This window comes from Aythya ferina (genome assembly GCF_964211825.1).
Source record: "Aythya ferina genome assembly, chromosome: 1".
NCBI lineage: Eukaryota > Metazoa > Chordata > Aves > Anseriformes > Anatidae > Aythya > Aythya ferina.
The window spans coordinates 146,976,749-146,999,111 of record NC_140296.1 but is presented as its reverse complement, the minus strand read 5'-3'; the positions used below and the strand labels follow the sequence as shown (position 1 = coordinate 146,999,111).

The 22,363-nt window shown below is 45.1% G+C and overlaps 1 long non-coding RNA gene across 2 annotated transcripts in view; it reads right to left on the bottom strand.

Moving 5' to 3' along the window:
- Nucleotides 1-1,601: 1,601 nt before the first annotated feature.
- LOC311439773 overlaps nt 1,602-22,363 on the bottom strand; it is a 59,949-nt gene continuing 39,187 nt past the window's right edge. Inside the window, exons 2-6 of one of the 2 annotated variants that reach the window (XR_014694985.1) lie at nt 20,561-20,635; nt 17,306-17,431; nt 4,162-4,373; nt 3,181-3,233; nt 1,602-1,963 (exon numbers count right to left, since the gene is read on the bottom strand). This is a non-coding gene — a long non-coding RNA (uncharacterized lncRNA). The remainder of the gene's footprint in view (nt 1,964-3,180; nt 3,234-4,161; nt 4,374-17,305; nt 17,432-20,560; nt 20,636-22,363) is intronic. The other variant, XR_014694986.1, reaches the window with a different exon arrangement.

The following is a 22,363-nucleotide window of genomic DNA, read 5'->3' as shown; positions in this document are numbered from 1 at the left end:
AAGTATGCTGTCCAAATACACGATGAGAAATGATGGTCATGTTTCCAACCAGTTTGTTAAATTAATAATACCACACAAATGCTCCCTCTATTGGTTGATTTTCAAAACCTATTCCAAATATCATAGGAGCATGCATTAAGAGAATGCTTTTTTCTTTAGGGAGAAAAAAAAAAAAAAAAGTGACACACAAGAATAATTTGTTCAAATTACTACCAATCTACAAGACAGGTTTAATTCAATTTTAACAGCCATTAAGCCAAATGATTTATGTCCAGAACTAGATAATATTCACACATCAGAACTCTTAAAATTTAATTTTGAGAGGTTTGCAGGCTAATTTTTTTCTGGACCAAGGAAAGTGCTCTCTTGCAGAATAATAAGGTTATTCTATTTTCTTGTGGAGTGAAAGAGCACCATTGTGTATCATTAAGAAAACAGTTCTCTATTAGCATTGATGACAATGATACTGAGGAGGAATTTGGGAGTTATGTTTATGTATATTAAATTTCCAACATGTAGTTCTTTAGGAGCTGGAATGGTTTTGTGCAGAGAGGAACCTTCCCGAGCCTAACAGTTGCCATCAAGAAGAAAAAAAAATCTGTTTCCATGGAAACATCCGAGGTGGACCAAGCATGGATTAATCAAAATACAATGAAGCCTTTTTGCAAGGTACTAGAGAAAAATCAAGTTTAAAGTGAGCACCACTGCTCTTTCCTTCCATTCACACTGGAAAGCATGGGAAATTCTCCCCAAATGCCTATGTGACATACAGTTTAATTAGCATGGTAAAAAGTTAGTTTTTCTTGCATTTTTTAATTACCATGTGGTTATGAATTAAGGGACAAAAATATATTAACATGAAAAAAGAGAGGAAGTGAAATCAATCAATGAAATTACATTTACATTCCTCTTTATTTGCTACTGATTTTATCAAGTGGCCCTTTTTACGTTTAAAATTTTGATAGCTTTTTCTGTATTCCTAGTACTGCAGGCTTGTTTCTTAGTACCAAAGGCTCATTCTGTTATTCAAAATCCTAGCTATGGCTTGGGGAAGTTTCCTATGGTTGTACATGATATTATATCATCCTCAGCTACCACCCCAGGAGAAGCTTCTGCCATCAGAATTAGTTGTGAATTCTGCCATTGCACAAAGATGGACAAAGGAGACTATGTAAAAGCCAACCTCCCTTAGCCGATCTTCTCAACAAAGACCTCACTGAAAAACTGCAATACCTTCCATTTTTATAAGAGCACTTCCACTGAAGCACTTCTTTTGTCCATTCTTTCAGTTAACAAAATAAACACATTTTTCACAATAACTGGGGTTATTTTCTAATTATTACGTTACTGGAAGGTGCTTAAAAATAGACGGAAGATATAAGAGCAGCACACAATAATTACAATGCAAACCAATAAATGTCAAATAATTGTAAACTCCCCATTTGTACACAATGTGATACTAATGCCATAGATACAAAATGCACTTCCAATTCTAATGCTATCTCGGAGAGAGGCTCTGGTCTGAAAAATTGCCAGCAACAGTATTGGCAGGGTTCCATTTTTGTGTTTTTCAAAGGTTTGGTAGCAAATACACTCATGGATTTTGTTCCTCTTTATTTTATTACTTTCCAGCAGGGATCTGAGAATCAAGCTGGGTTTTCCATCTCCAGCATCACCATTAGTAATAAAGGCTGTGTCAGCCAAATTATGATCACAATAATCTGCGAGCAGTTGCTCTGTTTTTAGGAGATTTGCTCAGACATTGCTTGGTGAAGAAGTCCCAGGTTGGCGAGTGGCACATGTGGACACCTTGGTGCATGAGGAGGATGAGCATTACTGGCTCCTGCAGGTTTAAATAAAGTAGAAAGCAGCAAATACTTCATTTTGGTCATTTGGGCAGGCAGATGCGACTCTGAATACACAACAGCTTGGTTTGTGCAATTGCACACCGCAGCAGCACATCCTAAGAAACAGATTACAGTCCATCAGTTCTTACCCACATTCAAGAAATACTTATAAAGCACTAAACACCATCCGGGCAGATAATCCCTCACTGATGCTTTCAGAGCGGTGTGGGGACACGTGCATCTCCCTAGGTGTGTGGCAGCAGCACAAGGTACATGGAGCACTGTGGGGGACAGGGGCAGGGAGGACTTGCCCCACACACGCTCAGTTGAATCCTTGCAAGGGCACAGGCTTGCCAAGCAGTGCAGATGCCCGCGCCGAGGTGTCAGCTGTGGGAGCTAGGGACATATGGAAGCGCAGCTTCCACTCCAGTGAAAACACGGCCACACGTCTACGGCACGGGGAGGAATTAACTCTTACAGGACTGCAGGAGAGACCAGCACAGTCCTATTGCTGGGGCTGGGAAATGTAAGGAGAGGTTTGGGGAGGACAGGAAGGAGCAAGCTAGGGAGGTTTCCCTGTGCCCCCTTAGGCGCTGCCTCCAAGAGCCTTGCCAAACTCTCCCTGCTCATTTCCATATACCTACACCAGCCCACCTCCCCCAGGGGCTGCTGCCTCTACCCACAGCCCCTTCCCCTCCCTGCAGGGAGGCACAAAGCTTCTGGGGCTACGGCCACACCTGGCATGTGCCTTCTGCTGTCTCCGCAAGGCTGGGTCCCCAGTGGGTGTCAGTTTCAATAGGAACCCACCCCAAAGATCCAAGTCACCACGAGGGTGCAAGGAAACCCCAAAGCTACGTGCCCTTGATCCCAGCAGCTCTGCTGGGGGGCTGCCAGGACCCCCTCATGCTGCCCAAGCCTGCATTGGGGTTGGCAGAAGTCAGCCACCGCCACACTGGCCGGCTGAGCTACCCGGCATTTCCTAGCGCTACCAGCAGGGAAATTTGGGTTGCCCCTGGAAGAAACACCCCTTCAGAACAAACGCCTTTCTACAAGGGACTCTCTTTCCTTGGAGAATTAAGTGAAAAGAGGAAGAAGAAGCCAGGGGGACGAGCCACGTACTTCACTCGGGTGACAAGGGACACCTAGTGGCACCGCGGCTCCCTTCACCGCGCACACGGTGCTCCTGCTGCAGCCCGTGGGCAGGGACAGCTGTCCCATTGGGGACGGACATCTGTCCCTGCAGGGACAGACTGCCACCTCCCTGACCTAGCGGTGTGCCACCCTGCTGCTCTCGCACGGAGAAACAGCACCTGCCTCCCCCCGAACATCTCACCTGGCTGCAGAGGTCCTTTGCCTCCTCTGTGCTCGTCTTTAAGGACAGCTTCTCTGTTAGGAAAAAATGTAAATATTCACAGTAAGGGGCCACTTATTTCTAGGGTCTGTGATGGATAAAAAAGCATGTAACCCGCTCCCTTTACTCAGAGGAGTATATGGCTTTAGAGGAGCTCATGCCTGCATGAAAGTAAAATAAACTATAACACAGCTATACCAGGGCTCTTCTGGTTTGGAACCCAAATCACTTGGCAGGACAGGGTTTCAAACTAGTGAGAGAAACAATTGCACCAGGAAAGCTGAGGCAATGGCTTCTCATGGCAAGATGGGGGCAGACTGAGGATGAAAACCTGCTATTTCCTTAGTTCTACTGCTTGCTCAAGTAAAGCTCAGACCAGGCTGCTCTGCCTCTTGTACCCACTCCAGTACCTCTGAGGACTACTGCCCCCCGGGTCAATACATGCAGGGCCCTTCCTGCCAAACTGCTCCCCAGCCTCTATCAGCACCAGGGTTCATCCAGCCCAAGTGCAGAACTCAACATCTCTCCTGGTTGAATTTCTTAAGTCCCCGTTGGCGTACTTCTCCCACCTGTCTGAGCCTGTCTGGGTGGCAGTCCTGCCCTCGAGCACACCAAAGTCATCCAGTCTGTCTTCACTACAGCCAGAGACATGCTTTTAAGCAGAGTACATTCCTTGAAATTGAAAGATTGCTGGCTTGTCCACTTAGTTCAGTTTGACCCTGGAACATTTTCTATCAAAGCTATAGTGAGTTTCTGAAATTTCATGTGCAGGGAGGATCCTTTAAGTCCCTTGGGAGTCTATGAACTCCTGGTTGGTCTGCTCCAAACCCTCAAAGGATGTACATAAGGAGGAACATCTCTCAAAGCTGTATTCTCTTTTCTCCGGTAGCATTACAGACCACACCTTAACCTGGTCACTGAAACAAGTAGACAAATTATCGTAGACTTAACATGCCTACAAACCCCGTGTTTTCAAGTATTCCATAGGAAAAATGGATGAGGAATGACCAAGAGCATTCTCCCACAGCACCCAGGCATGGCTGCTGTTGACGTTTGTGTAATTGGATTGCTTCTCACACAGCTGCAGCCTGGAGTTGGACGGGCTCGTACACTTTTCTCTGCTGTCAGTGCTGTTACTTGTCTGATTGCACGGCTGGAATGGTCAGAAAGCAGCCCTGCAAGAAAAAGAAGTGGAGGGAGAGACAGGACTAATGGTTTACATCCTAAACAGTCAGTGAAGATGTCACCTGCCATGTCCCTCCCTGCAAAAAGCTTCAGTTTGGTTGAAGGTACCTGAATCCCACCTGCAATTGCATTGTTCTTATCTCACCTTTGAGAATGAATTACTGATGCTTCTCCTGGCTGAAATATGGTAAATTTTAACTTCTGAAGAACTTCCTAGATAGTTGGTTTTATTTGGTTGTTTGTTTGTGTTTTTGTTGTTGTTGTTGTTGTTTTGTTTGGTTTGGTTTGTGTTTTTTTTTAATTACCTGTGATCAGCTGCCAAAAAATATTTTCAATTTGCATTTTCAATTGGTTAAAAAATGCTGTCTTATCTAAAATAAAAGTGTTTGAATGAAAACCAAGAAAAATATTTTTTTGCAGAACAAAATCTTCAAGATTGCAGCCACATGTCAGCCAAAGATTTTCATTTCGTTCAATTACATAAAAAATATTAACATGACATCCAGCTCAATTATTTATATCAGTAACAGTCAAAACATTGTCATTAGCAACATACTGGTTGTACTGAAGAAATCAATTTCACAGAATCTTCTTCATAAGTGGCTCCTTGTTATATGCCTTTGCTCACATCTGGGTGTGCTCCCGATGTGTGAGATGGGTTCAGACCCTTGGTGCATAGGAAGAGATTGAAACCTGGAGATTTTGGGAAGAAAGCAAGAGTGGCTCAGGGCAAAGAGGGACAGTGCAAGGGCATCTGAGTCCAAACCAGACCAGTAAGGTAGATGTTTTATTGGGAAAGAAAATGCTGCATGTGTTCAAATAGAAACTTGAGACTGGTCTTTTAACCACTCACCAGCTCCTGGGGAGCTTCATAAGATTTTTGCAAGTCTCCAGGCAGAAGCTACACAGCAGCACTGAGTACCGATGGCAAGTTAATAGGAAAGAACAGTCCTAATCTCTCTTTTCTTCAGCACATGTGCTTTATTTTACTTTTGATAACCTGAGAAAATTTGTTAGGGGGTTTCTTTTAGTGGAACAGCTCCCCTGAAGGGGACATCCCGTTCTCCTGCATGTCCCATTGTTTCTGTGCTTTGTCTGTTGCCTTTCCAGCCACTTCTGGCACCCCTCCCTCCAGCTTCCAGACATGCCTTTACTGACTCAAATAGGTTCCTGCTGTTTACCAAATCTGTGATTTTCTTTTCTTTTTTCTTTCTTATTTTTTTTTTTTTTTTTAATGAACAGATTTTAACAGTTATTTTATAGGTTCAGCTAAAGCTGATACAAATAAAACATTAAAATTGCAGACCTCAAAAGACTCATAATGAGCAACATAAACAACAAAACTCTTATAAAAAATCCTTTGTGAAATGAGTTTATAATGCTAAATAAAAACTTCTTACTCTGCAATTTAAAATAAAACACAGCAATTAGGTGATTCAAGCAATGAACATGCAAAGAAGGAATCCAACTGAGTGCCACGTAATATCCAAACTGAAAACACAAGTATCACAATAACATTTCTTATTACAGAGCTTTGTTCTTGCACAATGCCAGCTCAGTGTAGTTGGCCCATTAGATTAAATCTACCCTCATATATTAACATGCTTGTATGTTGTCTACCTCCCAAATACCGTGGCGAAGTTATGTGGTGTGGCTAGGGCCAGCCTAACAGCTTGCTGTCGCTGAAAAGGGGATGGTTATACTTCGCTCTCCTCTACACGCTTCCTTGTGTACCAGACCTGGCACACATTTCTTTTGATAGAAAACCGTCTGAACAGGCAAAACTGATGTCCCCCTTCTTCCCCTCTCACAAAAAAATAGTTTAAAAAGAGTTGTGAGAGCAGTCAGCTTGAGTGGCACTCGCAGGTGTTACTGTGAAGTAGTTACCGTTCTGATTTGCTTGGAGTGCTTGGATCTGCTTCTTTCTCTGCCTACAGCTATTGTTATAGTCACAATTACAATAATTTATGGTAATTTTCAAAAGCATTAGTTAATAAACAAAGCAAACAAACAAATAAACAAAACAAACAAAAAACAAGAATCCCAAACACTCCTTTAACTTTTTAGCTCAGGGCAGTAGCCGTTTTCTATTTAGTTAGGGGAGCCTAGAATTAAAAACTCCTTTTCTGTTTATTTGCCTTCTGCTTTCTGAGATGTTAGGCAATACCTGAGTTTCACTTTTCAACCATTCCCAGCACCCCGGGAATCAGGAAATCACTGACTTGAAAAACTGATTGAGATTATCCCCTAATTGCTCAGATTTCCTGCTCCTGACATCCACCAAAGCACCTGACAGCCTCCGGACCCACAGTGCTGCACGTGCATGCAATTTCTCTGCTGAGTTGCTGTTGTCATAGGGCTTCTAAGCTTCACCTGACAAAACCTTCCCCCAAAAATCTGAGGTTTTAGTTTCACTGAAGGAGATTTGATGTTCCTGCCTGTCCATGTAGCATCAGTTGTTGTTGTTTTTATTATTATTAGTTCTAGCCTGCCTGGCTTAGATTTCCCTATGAAGGCAATAGAAAAAAAAAAAAAAAAAAAAAAGAAAGAAAAAAAAAAAAAAAGGCATCCAAGACAAAGAGTAACAGAGGGCTGGAAGCAGTGCTAAGCCTGCTGGGTGGCCAAAGCTCTCTGATCTCAATGCAGAGCCCTCGCATGGCCGCAGTCCACCTGCACCTCAGCCTGGACTCGCCACATGTATTTAAGAATAGCTGATTTATTTGTTTTCCTCTTATGTCCTGTTCCAAAATAATTAGGAAGAAAATTTGTGGCTGGGAGGGAGTTAAAAATGGTACTTTGTGAGGTGCAGGAAAACCACAGAAACCCTGATTCATCAAACTCACTTTCAGCTTGTTTGGCTGCTTCTCTCCTCCCATCCATCCCTTTTTGTTTTTCCAGCAAACTTTCCTCAGTCATCCTCCTAGGTTACTTGCTTCACCCATTCACCTCCTTTCCCCTTTCTCTGCAAGACTCTCACTCTTCTTACTTTTCTTACTCTTTTTTTTTTTTTTTTTTTTTTTTTTTTCCTCCAGTCTTCCAGTCTCCTACTCCCTATTCATCTCTCCCCACCAGCACCTTTTGCAAACACCATGACCACTAGAAAATTGCTATGGGCAGGAAAGGGAAAGAGAACAGGGCAAGACAACGGATTATGGATCAAACAAGAGAGGAGAACACCTTTTTGTGGGATACTCTTAAGGAAACAGACTTACCTTTTCCAACTGATATTATCTTAAAAAAAAAAAAAAAATACCGAAGCATTTCACTGGAAAGTTAATGAAATTAAACATAGGCTTCTAAGTATCAGTACATTCTCTCCTTTGCCCCCTCCACTTTCTTCCTCTTTTCTTTCTGACCAAAACCCCAGTTCAGTGCCCTGCACAAAAACACACAAGCCACCACCTTGCCAGAGCGGACAGTGACTGTAGCACAAATGAGAGTCTCAGATTTGCAGCTGGCAAACTGTTGCTGCCATCAACTGATGAAAGAGTCATCAGAAAAGCACACAACACCTTCCACAGCCCCTCCAGTGCCCACAGCAGCGACTGTTGGAGGAAAGGGGCTTGAGAACAACCCGAACAAACGTGCTGGAACAACAACAGTGCGAAACGTCCCAAAGAAAGCAACCAGCATGGGCTTACCTGTCCGCACGGGGATATTATTTTGGTACGGAGACAGGGACTAATTACCAAAGGGAGAAGCCACTGATGAGTACCCAAACCATCAGCAGGGTGCCCTCCGAGGGAAGAAGCCTGGCCAAGCACCGTGGCCAGGGGCAGCAGCCAGCAGCTGGCACTGTTGCTCCACTGGAGGAGCAGCCGGGAGCCGGGGGGCTTCGGAGCATCCCTTGCACACCAGTACACCCGTGCGGAATACACGCTCCCTGCACAGACAGCTCACGAGGAAGGAATAATATTTCCATCTTATCCATACACACTCCACCCTCGCTTAGACCCCGCACCCGCAAATCTAACCTGGTCAGTGGGATGGGTGGAAAATAGTGCAAAACAAAATTGGGAGATTCAGGTTAATCTGCAGTGCCTCGCAAAGCAGCATGTGGCAAAATCCCTCATGAAAGCAATGAGGTTCTCACTGTAAGGATAGCTAGGACATGAAAGCTTTCTTCCAAAGGAGAGGGACTCTCCTCTCCTCTGGGGGTTTGCTGTTTGCAGCACAGCCTGAAGTAGCAATAGCTGGTGTTAAAGGGTGAGGTGAGAACGTAAGAGGGGGTATTACTATGGGAAGTCATCCTTGCAGAGCCTGCTGATACAAAGAAATTGGCATCTGCTATCTTTTCCCATCACAGAGCCCTTCAGTAGTACCTCACAAGCCTTAGAGAAGTCACGGCACAACAAAAAAGTAAAAATCCTGTGACTTTAAAGCTACTGCATTTTTTTTTTTTTTCAGATATTGAATTGATGAAGTTAAAATGACATACACTTGTGCAGCAAGGGCAGGAAGAGTCTTGGGGTAACGGGGGGAATAGTACCCCCACCAAAAAATCTGCTCTTCACATGCTTTAGTACATTTCTTGGCAAAATAGTAAGTGTATGAAAGCAAGGAAGAACAGGGAAGAATTAAATAAAAGCATCTTAACTTAAAAAAAAAAAAAAAATTACACATTGGAAAAATCTGGGAGGTGAGAAGGAAGGAATTAAATTGGAAAAAAATCAGTGTGAATCCACAGTAAAGGAACCACTTCAGTACATCATGTGGGCAATTTCAGCCAGCCCCAAGCACAAGACAAGCTTTCATAAGCTTGTCTGAAGGAAAGGTAGGTGTCTGAGCTCTGCCTGTGCTCCCCGTTCCGCACCAGAGCAGATACATCATAGAAGGCTGTTCTGTAATCAAGGTAATGACTGGCTTCAGGCATGTACAAGCCAGAAAGTCAGAGAAAAGTCTGGGCTAAATAAAGAAGATGGACAAGAGTGAAGGATTATTACTCAAGGTCTTTCTGCTGGTCACTGGTTTTGAGGAGGTTTCTTCATTCAAGGAAGGAAAAAAAAAAAGGGAAAAGAAATTAAAAAAAAAAAAAAAGAATTATTGAGAAATAGGAAAGAAACATTAAAGGAAATTAATAAGTTAAAGGGATTCAGAAAAGAAAACTGTCCAACAAACTACAGCAGAAGTTTCCCTCTGCCTAAAAAAAAAAAAAAAAAAAAAAAAAAAAAAAAAAAACAAGAGACAGCTTTGTCTAAATAATGTGCCACAAGAAAAACACAGCAACAGCAGCAGCGAAATCCTCCCCTACTGTGACTGCAGCAGCAGCAATTCCAGAACACATCAGGGGGGCATGTATACATTGCATTTGGTTTATTAGCCTGAAAAATAAGTAATTAGTTCCTTTACATTGAGGAAACATGATGCATTTCTTGGACTGGGGAGAAAGAGGAGGTGGTTCAGCAATACATTAATGTGTCTGCCTGTTGCAATGGTCTTCAGCAGGAGAACCATCGCTTGGGAGCTGCACCTGAGTTTCTCCACCAGTTATTGGCACAGCCCCAAAGATCATTTTGCCAAAAAGCAATCTTTCCACCGGCACGTTCCCTCAGAGCAAACCTACCACCAACTACAGAATATCTAATCTTTGTAAATCCTAAAAGAAAATAGGATAATATTAACAATCCCCCCTTAATCTTCTTTCACTATTTATTTATTGTATTGTGTTGCACTGATACGTGCAGCTACATACATTTGCTATAGTCTCGGCAGCATGTGTGTGGAAAAGGGGGATATGGTGCTGTCTCTTTCAGCTTTACCCCATGATAAGGCCCCAACGACTGCCTGAGGAGAGGTGATATGACCACAGAAATCAGTACATATAATTGAGAAACCAGCAGCCAGTTTGACAGTGCCTGTGCTGTGCAGTGGGGTCTCACTGCACTGCCACAGCCAGAAATGTCTTACATATTCTGTGGAGCTCAAATCAATCCTAAAATCTGGGGTTTCAGTGCACAAAGGCAGAAGCCATACACAGCCCATCAGGCCAAGTCAGGACAACAGCATCAGTTTTGTACCAGTAACACCTTTCTTGCAGCTGGAAGTCCTCCTGCAGTCACAGAGGGATCCCCACACAGACTGAAAGCTGAAGTTCACCCACATCCTATCATTGAATTTGAGGGGTTTCTTTTTCAAGGGAAACATGACACAAGGCACTTCTAATCTCACTTGTGCCCTCCACAAAATCACTCTGGAGGAAGCTGCAGCAACAGCAGAAAAAACAGATGCCTGTAGTTACGGGGAGATCTGGATCTTGAAATACCACCACTAGACGTCTCCTTAGCTCCAGCCAGCAGAGCAGAGCTGCTTCTGCAGCCCAGGGAGCCTCTTCCCATCTGCACGCAGCATCAGCAGCGAGGGCAGGGCAGCATGGGCAAGCAGCGCAAGCAAGGACACTCAGGGCCCTTGCCTCCAGCCCGGTGGTTTCCAGCCCATGGTAGCTCCACAAATGGTTTAAGCACGACGGTCACACCCCAGCTCACCCAGCAGACACATACCTTAAGCAGTAGTACTTGGCTGAGAAGAAGGGGTCCATTCAGGCCTGGTCACAGCCTGCCTTCGCCACCCCGACTGCATGGGGAGCGCCACCGAGGTGATTTCCTCCGATACCTTCATGAAGAAGCTGGTGTAAGGCAAAGCAGCCGGCACAGGAGTAACGCCAGCCTGCACTCTGTGAATCACCCTCACCTTTCAGAGGAGAAACTCGTACATCCCCCACATCCTGCCTGTGACATGAGGCGAGATAAAATATGCTTAGGAGGCATGACCTGGCCTGTGGCCCGGCTGTCTGACCACAGTAACCGCACTCTTTCCTTATAAACAGGACACTGTTCCTTCTGGGTATCTGTGATTTGCTAATTCAGCTTTATTCAGCTCGCTAGACATTTTTTGGAAATGAATTCTCCAAAATCAAAGCAATGGCTGTGGAATGCTGTCGGAAAGCACTGCTTTTCCTGCCGCTTCGGTAAAACATGGAAAAATCTGCAGTTGCACAGCTTCTTGAAGAGGGCTGTTCAGACACCTGAAAAGGTGTTTGAGGAGACACACCTCCCTGTTTGGGAGGTGTGTTTGTGTCCCGAGACTGAAACATGCTTGCACCTTGCATCATGGCCCACTAGAGTGACATCGCCACCATCACCTCGGTCACTTACAGCAGGAATGGAAGAAGCAGCTGATAGCTGAGGTAAATTCTGCACAAATAGAGTGTCAGGAAAGCCAACTAAATGGCCCTGGAGAGGATTTTGGTCTGGACTCCAGTTAAAGCAACCACCATTCGCCTCCCCACTATTTATTGTCCCCCTTCATTAACATTACTGTGGGACTCTCTCTACCAACAGGGGGTATTGTAAATAACTCGCCATGCTAATTACCTGGACACAACCATTAACAATCACCACAAGATTGTCTGATCTCTTGCTGTGCTCACATATTTCACATTCTCTGTTATGCACTCGAGGTTGTTCACCCTCACCTGAACGAGGTCTCCGTCACTGCTGGGCCTTGCTCCAGCCACATGGCAGATCACAAGCGTGTTATAAGGGAACAACTGCTTTGTAACACATCTTGTACTCCTTTTGCAGTGTCCATGCACTGCCACTCATTAAATACCAGCAGCCAGGACGCCCTGAGGTGCTTTAAGACCATATTGGCATGGTATAATTGTCTTCCAGTCAAGCCCCTGCTCAACCAAAAAGGCTTGTAAGTCACCTTCTGAGGCCTGAGTTCATTTTCTTTGCTTCTGCGTGCTCTCTGAAACATGAACACTCAATGTTAAAGCAGATGGAGCACACAGAGAGTGTACACAATGATTTTTGGGGGATAGGGTAAGAAGAAATAGTCTTTAAATGACGGGAAGATCCATGTGAAGCTTGAAGGCCTGTTTTCCAGTAGTAGGGATGATGAAGCAGTGTGGCAGAGTGCCTGGGCATGACGTGGGACCTTGATCCTTGGGCGTCCTTGAAAGCAACCCTGAGGGACATTTGCCAGCAATCGATTCTCCTACTAAATACGCCTCACGGCCCTATCACCCCTGATATGCCACAGCTCCACAGGGCCGCAGTCTTGTCCCTTAATTTTAGATGACATATATTCCGTTTGGGGACTGTGACAACAGCCATTGCAGGAAATGCAACTCTTTCATACCTCAGCTGGGGTTGTTTTATGAGGACAATATTCAGATCAAAAAGGGGGCAGAGATAATCCATTCCTCTGCCAACGCCACCCTCCGTAAGTAGATGCCAATCTTTCTTTGGACTTTGTCTCTGAATTAGAAAGGTAACCAGAAGGCATCAGATAAGAAACTGGACACGACAAAATAGACAAACAAAACCTGAAGGACTTTGAAAATAAACACACAGGGAGTGAAGGCACTTTCAGAAGGATTCCTGTGCTTCAGCGTATAGAAAGGCCTGTGACAGGAATTTCATTTAGGAGAACAAAATGCACCATCGAGATCCTTATAACAATCTCCAGCCATTCCCTGTGGGGCTTTTCATCTCCCACACAAACCACAAGCTACAGAGGTGTCATGGTTTGGGCACCACACAAACACAGGACACGTGCAGGAGTACCATGGATGGCAGCGTAATACAAACAGAGATAAACAGAGATAAACAGTGAGCAAATGCAAATGCACCCCGATGACCAGAGAAATCCTGGCTTCCTTCCTAGAAAAGCTGTGGTACCACCTGAACCAAAGAAGATCCCAGAGCAGAGGACAACATACCATTAGGCAACATACACACTGGCTAAATAAATCGAGTAAGAACTTCATCAGCATGACAAAACTAAAGACATCCAGATAAGCGCAACGAAAAGATTTGGTTTAAGAACAATGTACTCACAGCACCGTAAAAGGCCATTTAAACAAACTAAAACCAGTTAAGCTGATTTAACTTAATAGCTTACGCAGCAGTGCCGTGACAGCACAGTGCAGGCCACTCAGAGCAGGGGGGTAAGCCCAGGCACATGCCCTCCCGAGGTACCTCTGCGGGCAGAACTGAGGGGACCAGCCATGGGACAGAAGCATGTGGCTCTGTGGCTTGGAGGTGGCCCCAATGGGCACCCAGCACCGGGGACAAATGTCCACCCACAGCAACTGACACCAGGTCCTTCAAGAGATTAAAACCTGCTCCTGAACCTGCCTGTCACGACGACCGGGTCTGCATTCCCTCCCCAGCTGAACGTGGTGGGCATCGGGTCCTTCTTACCACTCTCTTTTTCCCATGCATGCATACACAGGCATACTGAAAACCTCCAGTGTCCCCTCACTGCAGTTCCCTGGGTTTTGCCTTCCAGCAGATTTCCTCCGCAGCTGCCAGCTCTTCCTCAGGTTTAAATGTGCCCTTTCACTCCGGTCACTACAGAAAAGGGGGAGTTTTCCTTTTTCCTCCAGCTAAGCAAACGAACTGAATCATCACAGTGCGCAACATGACTGCATTTTAGCAGTGGCACCAGTGGCACTAACATGTGGGGAAAAAAGGAGGTTCAGATGGAAAGTCTTTCAGCTCTCAGTGTCAAAGTGCAGCTCTGCTTGGACCCATGAATGGACTTTTTTTTTTCCCATTGAACGATTCTCTCTCCTACCACTTCGATGCCCAGCTGCTATCAGTATTCAAGAATGCAAATCTGAGTGAGCCACAAAAACAAGCACTAAAATCCTCCCTGGGAAGAAAAATACTGTTTGTACAAACTCTTCCATCCTTCTCCCAGCCTCCACCCAAAGGCTCCCCTAGCAGGTGGTAGGATGAGGTGGGAGCAGGAAAATGACGGCTTATCACCACGCACCGTCTTCAATGTTTTGCTGAGCTGGGAAGGGACAGAACATCAGGCACATTCCCAGGCACTCTGCCAGGCTGGGGCCCAAAGGGTAAACAGAAAGTAATGCACAGGATGCAAAGCATCTTTAAGAAAGAAAAAAAAATCAACACCAGATGGTCAATGAAATGATCCAGAACAAGAGACTGTGAATGAACATTTCGAGTACTGCTTTAGCACCTTATTAAACATACAAGGATCTGCGGGCTGCATTCTGGGAGAGCCACGTCAGAGAAAGATTTTGGAATACCCCATCTCCTCTGCAGCCACTGTGAGACCGCCGTAGCACCCGAGCACCCTGCTCCCTCCGGCACTGCAGTGGGGCATGGTCTTCCCATTTATTCCCCGATCAAAACTCACTTCCGATACCATTAAGCAGAAAATCACCACATCAGGTTCTGGCTGTTTTTTAACTGAAGCCTCGTATAACACAGCGTGCAAACCCCTGACGAAAGGCATTTTTGCGCCAGTGTGGGTCGATACCATAGTTTAACACAGAGCAGCTTTGTGAAGGGAGAACAAGGATACTGCAGTGTGCTTTTGGGCTTTTGCTTCCTATGGCCAGCCCCGGATCTCTGTTCTGTGTTAATGAACGGCTGCTGTATTCTGCATCGGGGTGGTCCAGTGGGACGGCACTCGTGGGACAATTCAGAGGGGAACTGCTGCATGCGAAGTTCCCCCGCTTCTCTGGCCACTTCATGTGAACAATGCTGGCAAAATCACCCATGCATATCACGGAACCTGGAAGTCATGCTGCATCGTTTAGGGTTCATGCTGCTTGGTTCAAAGACTCGGTGGGCACGAAAAGGGCTCTGCTTCTCACAGAAATAAGCTCTCTTGTACCCAAAAGGCAGTTACAAAAGCAGCATCTCTCCAGCAGGCAGCTCCAGAAGAGCTGTGGGACTATCACAAGGGCTCCTCGTATGCTGCGGCATGCAAGAAGCCACCCTCCCATACAAGCTAATGTTCCAGGGATTTCCTTTTGGCTTCAACAGCCTCCTACCTATTTCATGAAATACACCTCTAAAATTTGAACTCTGAATTTAAACTGCAAGCGTCAGAAATTTCCATGCCTTCATCCTTGCCTCTTTCAACAGAGAAGCGTGCATTTGTTCTCCAAGAGGTCGCAAGCAAAAAGCTTGGGAACCGCTAGAGGAGACTGCAATGCTGATACCATGGGAAGGAGCCTGGGAAATGTGAGACACAGCTGAGACTGCCTGGGGATCGCTTTGCAAGAAGTCCACAAAAGCCTCAGTGGTACAAGGGAAACCAGTTCCTCTTCACCCCTCTGAAAAGGAACCATGGTTTCCCAAGCTTTGTTCACACAGAGTTTTCTACAAGTTCAAATACCATATCAAAAACATGTGTGAGGAGGTGTGAAAATGGTGTATTAATCTCAGTCTTAATCTTAGTTTAATCTTAGTTTAGCTTAATTAATCTTAGTTTAGCTCTGAGCTAAAATAACTCACAAGCCAATTATTTTGTGGGGGAAAAGTAATTAAGTTAGTATCCTAATGAAATAAGAGGACAGGCACTTGCACTAGTTCACTGGAAACGTGTTCGAATGCACAGCTTTAAATAAAAGGGTGCAGCTCTTCTCACAGACACCTGGACAAACAGCCTTGCCTAAGGATGTGTTTTGGGAACAGAGTGCTGCAGGCCAGCCTAGGGAAGACCTGGCTATGTGAATGCGTGCTATTTTTTGTGCTTTGCTCCTCTCCCATGCTCACTGTCAGCCCCGCCTGGGCACCACACTGCCTCCACACATGGAGAGTGAGCTGTGCCTCCTGCCCCACTGGCCTCCGACAGCTGCAGTCAACCCACTCTTATCTTCCTTCTCCCTCCCTTGAAAAAGCAAAGAAAACCACCAAGCATCTTCAAAGCCAGTTACCAAGCAGCAATGAGGCAGAAACCCCAAACAGAAACACTGCTGGTGAACCAGACTATTTACAGGCTCAGGATCAGCAAAGCAAACACATACCCAGTGGTTGCTCTATACTTTTAGTTTCTATTTTCTTACCTTTTTGTTTTGGCACAAGAAAAGCTAGCGTGTGACTGGAAGGTCAGGGCATCTCCAGTTACAGCAGCATCTCAGAAGTGTTGTTCTGGTAAGATGATATCCTGCACAAGCCACGCTATGCAAGAAGCGGAGCAGGCAAGGGGAGAGAGATGCAAAACACTCCAGGCACAGGGATATCCACGCTACCTTAAATGACCATACCCCAGCTACAGATCTTGCTCAAAAAGCAGGATGTTAGCCCAGGCTAACCTCAGCATGGCCACAGCAAAGCCCCTAGCAACACCCAAAAGAGAGAATTCACCCTGGAGCGTCTGCCAAACCCACGCAGCCTGCCCCATGCACAGAGCTGGCACCTTGTGCCGTGTTGCAGGGGGCTCCTGGCACACCTCTGTTTTGGGTAAATCATGTCAACTTGCTGACTTTGGCCACAGAACGAGTAAGATGTCCTCATCAAAAGCTGGGGAGGTGGCTATCCCCCCATAGAGCCTTTCTGCTAGTGCCACCCATGATTTCTGCAGATGTTTGCCCAGGATTTCCCATCCTAGGAGTGCTCCTTCCCTTCTTTTCTGCTTGGTTTGAATCCTCAAATTCTTGGGTTTCACACAGTTTCAGAGGAGTAGCAAAACATCAGTGTAGGTTCATTACACGCAGCAGAGGCTCTCCAGAAGGTTCATAAACCTTTCACTAAGCTGGCTGGAGCTGCGGTTTTGTACCAAAAGACCTGAAAGCAACTTGCCTGCTTTCCCATTTCATAAGGAGACTTCTGCGCAGCTCTAGCCCTGGTATTGCAGCAAGGACCTTTTGAAGCGGCTACTTGGCATGTGTTTTCTGTTTACTTTCTAATAAAAAAGGAATCATACGCACAGAATTTTCTAAAAAGCAATTGCAGCAGCACTCAGCCACAGGGAAAAACTGTAAAAGTCCCTGATGCTTTCTGTTAACTTTACATTCAGACAGCTTTGTTCACAAATAGAACTGACCTCTTAATTAAAATTTTCAAGAAATAAAATCTGGGAAAGTTTATTGGTACACTATGGCAAATGCATTCGCTGGGAAACAAACAGGACTCTGATCACTTTTACTTACATACAGACATTTCAGAAGTGGCTGAGGAGATGGTTTTCAGTCTGCAGCTACCAGAGGGACTCATCGTGGTTTAGGTGTTGGATCCTGCTCCCACTGAAATTTACAGCTGGATTCCCACCAATGTCACTAGGAAGAAGAACAAGAGGGAGTACTTCCTATCAATAATATCAGCTTTTTCACACCATGATGGCTAACCTAGAGCTTCCCTGGCTACCATAATCACATTTCAATCTCTCAACCACAGTAACAAAAAACCCTTTCCAGCTCTTTGAAGACTGGCAGAGCAGGCAAACTCACAGAGGTGGAGGTCAGCTCTGCATCCAGGGGCAGCCTGAGCTGAGACTCGGAATTGGTTGTCCCCTCACCTCTGTCCCCACCAGTCAGGACATTATCTGCTGGAATCTCCCCAGCTTTCTTCCTACCAGCATCCATAAAACTCTCTTTTTGCTTTGATGAAGAATGAAAACCAGACGTGTGAATTCTGGCTTTTTCATGAGAAAATCTTCCATTGTCATTTCCTGCCAATCCCCCTTGTTGCCGTATTAACACATACCTATTTCAGGGGCACAGGCTGCCTTCAGAGTCATGGAAGTGTAGGTAAGAATTGTGGAGCAAGGGAACAGCATGCAACGCAACAAGAATTTAGATAAGATGAAAAACTGGACTGTGAGTATTTGTACAAATGTGTTTCTGTAGTGTATATATGATGATTTCTGCAGAACAGAGGGTATTTCCAAAAAAAAATCTCCAGTTCTGGAGACTGTCCAGAAGGGAAAAACAGGAGAAAGTGAAGAAAGGAGGAGAGAAAAGTAAGACATTTATTAAAGAAAGGGACCTTTAAAAATACAATGGTGGGGCAGGCTGTAGTGAAATTTAAACACCAGCCTGCAGTAAACTCCATGTAACAGGATCCCTGAGCACAGCGCAGCTCTGAGGGAGGTTTCAGCTCCCCTTTCCAGGCCTATCTCTTCAGCCTTGCTTCTGTCACATAAACGAACTGAAACGAACATATGTTTTTAGGTTTGTTTCTGAAATAACCGGAGCAAAGCAGAAACACTGCACTGCCCACACCAGGCTCCCCCCCGCCCTCCTCAGGGAAAAGAGGAGAGAAAAACCATGCGTGTTCACCACACCAGATGAAGTGCTACGGAGACAAGGATTTATACTGAAGGGAGTCAAAGAAATGGTCCTGCTGGGTGCCAGCTGGGCACGCCAAGGCTCTCAGTCCAGCCTTGTGGCATCCCCCAGGCATGTGTCCGCCTCGCCAGCAGGTGAACCACATCCAAGGGGCTCCAGGTGCCAAGGAGCTGTTTCTGTCCTTCAAAGGATGCTAAAGCAGCCTAATGGGTGTCCTGATGGGCTCCTTCTTAAAGAGCAAGGGTCCTGCAGTTTTAACTTCAATAACCACCAAAAAAAAATGTATAGAAGTAGAGACATGGATAGATCTGACAAGGAACAAGCACAGGCAGGGGGTTAAGGGTGGATGAAACCAGCCACTTCCCAGAGAGACAAGGGACAGCAAAAAGAGCACACACACACAGTCCATTTTGCTTGATCCCAACAAAAGCAATTCCTGTTTCAAAATCAAAACATGAAGGAAATAATCAGAATGAAGACATCTAGTCCTAAAAGCCACTCCTTACCATAATTCATTCTGCACTGAGCAAATGCTGTAACCTCAGGGGTGCTTGCTTTATTTCCAGGTTTGTAGCCCAAGGGACAAGTTTGTGACATGGGAAGAGGGGGTGAGCCCAAGGCTCTGACAGCCACCAGCCTTTTAGTCCCAGTCTGACTTGCTCTGAGCTGCATACAATTCAAAGCAAATCCTATGCCCCAGCAACAATGTTTTCCTGTAGTTTCTGTATGTATTTCTCATATTGTTGCAAGTATACAGTTACCTATGAAAGCCAACTATAACAGCGTCTACATCACTTGTCTCCTTTCTGCCTTAAACAATGAGCCCCACAGGGGCCAAAAAAAAAAAAAAAAAAAAAAAAAAAAGCATTTTACACCCATGTCTACAATAAGCAGAACAATATATGTGAAATGTTACCTTGTCTTTTCATGCCACTTCAGTGGAAATCAGACATACAGACTATTCAATGATTATTATTACACTGACAAAGGTATTCTCTCAACTCTCAGTTTGGAGACTTGATAGTTTTCAGGAAGGACTATCTGAAAGACACATCATCAAAGTGGAAGGAGAACCCAAAACTTCCTACCTAAAATGTCACTTAATGAGACTACAAGTAAGACTTAAAATACACCTATACATTAAACACACTAGAAAAAATAACTTTCCATTTTAGAACATTTTTTGTTGCCTTCCCACAAGAGCATGCGCACAACTTGAATTGCTATCAGCGTACAAGGCCAGCATCAGAAGAGCTTACGTAGCTACTTTTTTTCAAAACGATTAAAAGTTTCAGGATCAAACACTTCAAAGGTGCTTTGCCAACAACAGAAGAAAATTACTTTGCAAAATTTTAAAAAGCTTAATTTGGCAATGTTTCTTTAATTGGTTTTAAAACGCTTAATAAAACGTTAATGATACGGTCCTACCCTAGGGCCACTGTTAATCCATTGTGGCTATGACAGACACTAAGTAACTTGTGGGATCTAGAAAAGAACATTTTGTCCATTATTTCCCCACCTATTAATGTTTACTAAAGTAATTACAGAAGATTTAATAGATCTTCTCAGAAAAAATAAGTTGCTGCAAGCTCCCCTTTCTTGTTATGACAGGCAGGCCATGAGCTCCTCTGGGTTCCATCCCCAGCTTTTCCTCCCCCCGCTTTTCCACTCTTACGCAAACGAGGAATTGCTTGCCTGCCTCCATTTCCTAACCTGAAATTGGACTGCTACCACTTGACTTGCAGAGATGCTGCACAAGTCCTTGGAGAGAGGAGGCTTTCAAGCCCAGGGCGGTGTGCTGCTTCCCCACACAAGATGGCACAAGGCATGGGAAAGTGGTAGAGCAAAAGGACAGACTTTTAATAAAAGGCAGATAACTCAAGCCTAAGCTTGAATAAACCTGACAATGAGGTTCAAATGAGCAAGCTAGCCTGGAAGACTGGCGATAGGCCGGCAGTGCTTGGCAGAATATGATAAGCGTGTTACACAATGCACCTAGAGATTTCCCAATTTTCCAATGTACATGTGAACATCAAAAATTGAATGGCAACACAGGAAAAGAAAAGCAGAAAATTAAAAAAAAAAAAAAAAATAAAGTGCGTTTGGTTTGGTTTTTACCTGCACTGCAAAGCAGACAAAAGAAATGGTTGTTCTCAGCTGAGAAGACAAACCCTTATGGTCAGTGAGCGGCACCTTGGTGATAAACACAGAATGAGAAAGTGAACACAGCTGTAAGTCCGGCCAGCTCAGATAAAACTCATTACACACAGGCACCCTCTTCCCCAGCTGCCCAGATGGGCCACTTCAGCACACAAAAGTTATTCTGGCATGCCAGCTCCAGGAAAAAGCTAGCCCACACAAAACCTAGTTTCTCCAGTCCTTCACAGCACTCTGGCACACTTTAAAAAGCACACAGGTAGACTGAAATGCATCAGTGGGCTGCCTGGAAGCCTACTCTTCTAAATTCCCCATTTCTTCCCACTTGCAGGAGGCACCAACAAAGCCTGCAATGGTGCCTATTCCTAAGGCATTCACAGGAAATACCTGCAAGCAAAGAAACCAGCAGGCTGTCAGGCCTTACCTGCAGGGGTCTCTTTCCAAACTAACAGTTTCCTCCTCCTGAGGTTGGCTCTGGCCCAGGTGAGATGTACTTCAGAGGGAGAGCCACCACCGTAGGGACCTGAGGCTGCAAGTGCTATGATCAATGGGGACTGGACACTTTGGCAGCCTCATCTCCAAGCCTGCATTGCTTTCACCCTTTGGAACAGCACAAGACGGGGAAAAAAAGCCTGCAAGTGCTTATATCCTGCTATTTTATCTCGACACCTTTTGCCAGGTGTTATGCCATGGAAAAATTTTGTTCATTTTAGCACGCTGCCCCAGTTGCAACAAAGGTGCCTGTGTGGCTCTGCTGCAATTAGTCAGACGTGTCTGCTTGTTGCTGGAGGCAAGGAAAGAAGCAACATGCCAGCGAGACTCTTAAAGAAGGTAACATAGAAAACATCTGTTTGTTCATCACAAGGAAGTAAAATGATAGCTCTTCGGAGCTGAACTGAAAAGACCTAACGTGCAGCCCTAAGGTGGACCCAAGAGAAATGTGTTAGGTTACCTGCAAGGTAAACCAAGGAGACGGCTGGAAGAGTAGTGCAGCACAGAGATAAGGGGAGACCCCAACCCAGCTCTGTATGAAGAGGAGGCAAGGAAAACCTCAAGTTGGGGGAACATGTTAAGATCTGATGGATGCTTCTTATCTGATGGTAAGATCTCATGCTTGTCCCAAGAGCATGATTTGAAATAAATGACTCAAGTGGAGACATGGTCCTCTCGGTGAGTCACCTGCAATGAATCAGGAGCAAAGCAAAGCAAAACAAACAAAATAACAAGAAAACCACAACCCCCCCCCTCCCCAAAAAAAAAAACACTTTAGCTCCTCGATATAGGCATGAACTTCTTCCCACTGTGGCTATTGCTCTTTTGGATAAAAAGATCTGACAGGGAAGAAGCTACCACTGCTCCCCCAGCCCCTGGCCTTTGTCAGCAGGAGGGTCTGTGAGGCACTGCCACATCTTCTCCTGCAGCTCCTTCTACGAAGGCTTATTCAGAGCTGGGTGCAATGCACAAAGTATTTTCCACCAGCATCAGGTGGGTGGCATACTGGAAATCCTCAAGACAGGGCTTGGATTTGCAGGATTCCAAAGGGAAGATCATTATATCGGGCAGGATCAAATAGCCAGCCAGACTAAATGAGGTGAGATATGAGGACGCTTACTTAGGGCCAAAGGTTAATGCCTCCCCACATGACGAGGTCTGGTATCTGAAGAATCCAGAGGCCACCATGCAGATATTGACCTTTGCCTGGGGAGCTGAGAGATGGTGCTCACCGGCTTCAGGGTCATGCAAGTGCTGCAGCAGAGACAGTCT